This window comes from Marmota marmota, unplaced genomic scaffold (genome assembly GCF_001458135.2).
Source record: "Marmota marmota marmota unplaced genomic scaffold, marMar, whole genome shotgun sequence".
NCBI lineage: Eukaryota > Metazoa > Chordata > Mammalia > Rodentia > Sciuridae > Marmota > Marmota marmota.
Genome location: NW_026000119.1, coordinates 9656339 through 9660251, shown reverse-complemented (window position 1 = coordinate 9660251; position 3913 = coordinate 9656339).

Below are 3913 nucleotides of genomic sequence, written 5' to 3'. Positions count from 1 at the left end.
CAAACCACGTCTCAATAATAACCCTGAATGTGAATGGCCTATACTCATCAATTAAAAGACATAGTCTGGCAGATTCAATGAAAAAAAAAATATCCAACAATATGCTTCCTTCAAGAGACTCATCTCACAGGAAAAGACATACACAGACTGAAGGTGAAAGGATGGGAAAAAACATATCATTCACATAAGCCACATGAACAAGCAGGGATTTCCATTTTCATATCAGATAAAGTGAACTTCAAACCAAACTTAGTCAGAAGAGATAAAGGACTTTTCATACTGCTTAAGAGAACCATACATCAACAAGACATAATAGTCATAAATATCTATGCTCTAAACAAGGGAGCACCTACATATATCAAACAAGCCCTTCTCAATTTCAGGAAGCAAATAGATCACAACATAATAATACTTGCTGACTTTAACATACCTCTATCACCATTGGATAGATCTTCCAAACCAAAACTAAACAAAGAAACTATAGAGCTCAATAATACAATCAATGAATTAGACTTAACAGAGATATATAGAGTATTTCATCAGTCATCACACAAATACATCTACTTCTCAGCAGCACATGGATCCTTCTCTAAAATAGACCATATATTATGCCAAAGAGCAACTCTCAGCAAATACAAAAAAATAGATACTACCCAGTATTTTCTCAGATCATAATGGAATGAAACTAGAAATCAATGACAAAATAAAAAATAGAAGCTACTCTAACACCTGGAGAATAAATAATATGATATTGAATGAGCAATGGATAGTAGAAGACATCAGAGAGGAGATTTAAAAAAAAATTCTTAGAGATAAATGAGAACACTGATGCAACATGTGAAAATCTCTGAGACACGATGGTAGTGCTAAGAGGAAAATTCATTGTATTGAGCTCATTAATTAAAAGAATAAAACGTCAACATGACCTAACATTACATCTCAAAGCCCTAGAAAAAGAACAAATCAACACCAAAAGTAGTAAAAGACAGGAAATAATTAAAATCAGAACTGAAATCAATGAAATTGAAACAAAAGAAAAAATTCAAAAAAATCAAAAGTTGGTTCTTTGAAAAAAATAAATAAAACTGATAAATCCTTAACCATGCTAATAAAGAGAAGAAGAGAGAAAACTCAAATTACTAAAATTCATGGTAAAAAAGAAAATATCACCACAGACACTAGTGAAATACAGAAGATAATTAGAAAATCTATTTTCTAATCTATACTCCAATAAAATAGAAAATCTCAATGACACTGACAAATTTTAGAAACTTTTGATCTACCTAAACTGAATATGGAGAACATACACAATTTAAATGAATCAATTTCAAGCAAGGAAATAGAAGACGCCATCAAAAGCCTACCAACCAAGAAAAGCACAGGACCAGATGGATTCTTAACCAAGTTCTACAAGACCTTCAAAGAATAACTAACACTAATACTCCTCAAATTATTTCATGAAATAGAAAAGGAGGGAACTCTTCAAATTCATTCTATGAGGCTAGCATCACCCTGATACCAAAACTAGACAAAAATACATCAAGGAAAGAAAACTTCAGAACATTATCCCTAATGAACATAGCGACACAAAAATTCTCAATAAAATCCTGGCCAATCACATACAAAAACATATTTAAAAGATAGTGCACCACAATCAAGTGAGGTTCGTCCCAGGGATGCAAGTTTGGTTCAATATATGGAAATCAATAAATGTAATTCATTACATCAATAGACTTAAATACAAAAATCATATGATTATCTCAACAGATGCTGAAAAAGCATTCAATAAAATACAGCACCTCTTCATGTTCACTAGAAAAACTAGGAATAGTAGGATCATACTTCACCATTATAAAAACTGTCTATGCTAAGCCCCAGGCCAACATCATTCTAAATGGAGAAAAATTGGAAGTATTCCCACTACAAACTAGAACAAGACAGGGATGCCCTCTTTCACAACTTTTGCTCAACATAGTCCTTGAAATTCTAGCCAGAGCAATCAGACACACAAACTAAATTAAAGGAATACACATAGGAAAAGAAGAACTCAAACAATCACTATTTGCCTATGACATGATTCTATATTTACAAGATCCAAAAAATTCCACCAGAAAACTTCTAGAACTAATAAATGAATTCAGCAAAGTAGCAGGATATAAAATCAATACCCAATCAAATACATTTTTATACATAAGTGATGAATCCACTGAAAGAGAAATTAGGAAAACTACCTCCATTCAAAATAACCTCCAAAAAAAAAGTAAAATACTTGGGAATCAATCTAACAAAAGAAGTGAAAGACCTCTACAATGAAAAATAAGAACACTAAAGAAGGATATTGAAGAGGAACTTAGAATATGGAAAGATCTCCCATGCCCTTGGTTAGGCAAAAATAATATTGTCAAAATGGCCATACTACCCAAAGCGCTATACAGATTCAATGCGACTCCAATTAAAAGACCAAAGTCATTCCTTATAGAAATAGAAAAAGCAATCATGAAATTCATTTGGAAAAATAAGAGATCCAGAATAGCCAAAGCAATCCTTAGCAAGAAGAGTGAAGCAGGAGGCATCACAATACCAGACCTTAAACTATACTACAGAGCAAAAACAGCATAGTATTGGCACTAAAATAGACATGCAGACCAATGGTACATAATAGTAGATACAGAGACCAACCCACATGAATAAAGTTATCTCATACTAGACAAAGGCACCACAAAATACATTGGAGAATAGATAGCCTCTTCAACAAATGGTGCTGGGAAAACTGAAAATCCATATGTAGCAAAATGAAATTAAAACTCTATCTCTTATCATGCACAAAACTCAACTCAAAGTGGATCAAGAATCTAGGAATTAGACAAGAGACCCTGTGCCTAATAGAAGAAAAAGTAGACCCAAATCTCCATCATATCAGATTAGGCCCTGACTTCCTTAATAAGACCCCTAAAGCACAAGAAATAAAATCAAGAATCAATAAATGGGATGGACTCAAACTAAAAAGCTTCTTTGCAGCAAAGGAAATAATCATTGAGGTGAAGAGAGACCCTACAGTATGGGATCAAATTTTTACCACATGCACATCAGATACAGCACTGATCGCCAGGATATATAAAGAACTCAAAAGACTTAATACCAAAAAAAAAAAAAAAAAAAAAACCCAATAGAATAAACAGGGTTATGGAGCATGAACAAACACTTCTCAGAAGAAAATATACAATTGATCAACAAATATATAAAAAAATTTGTTCAACATCATTTAGTAAATTAGAGAAATGTAAATCAAAACTACTCTTAAGATTTCGTCTCACCCCAGTCAGAATGGCAGTTATCAAGAACACAAGCAGAGAGACAAGGAGAACCCATGATGTTTAGGAAACCACACTCTGCAAACAATATGGATCTGGGGTCCCTGAATTAACCTAAATGACAAACTCAACCCTGCCTTCCCTTTGCTCTAGAGGCATTGCCAGAACGGCCAACTTTGGGCTCAGCTCTTTGAGTTAAAGGGCTCTTAAGGTTCATTTTCAACCTTCAAGTCACTAAGGTTCCGGAGAAGTGTTTCCTTTCACTGACAATGACTGTAAAATAGGAAAATGAATAAATAAATAAATAAATAAATAAATAAAGGAAGCAAGCAGAGAAAAGGAAACTGAACTTGGCCATAGGTTGCAATTGTGTTTCGAACTACCCCAGAGGGGTTGGGGGGCTCCTCTTTGCTAAAGAATGAAATGAAAGCTGGTTCTCTGTGTCTCTGTCTGGCTTGTTTTGTTTTATTTTATTCTAGTACTCATTTGGAGACCCTTCTACTTGAAACACTCTCAATTTGCTTACAGGCCCCTTTCCTCCTCCCCATCTCCACATGGTGTCTTTGAAGAGGTTAAGAGGAAGAATAAGTCAAGCTGGGGGG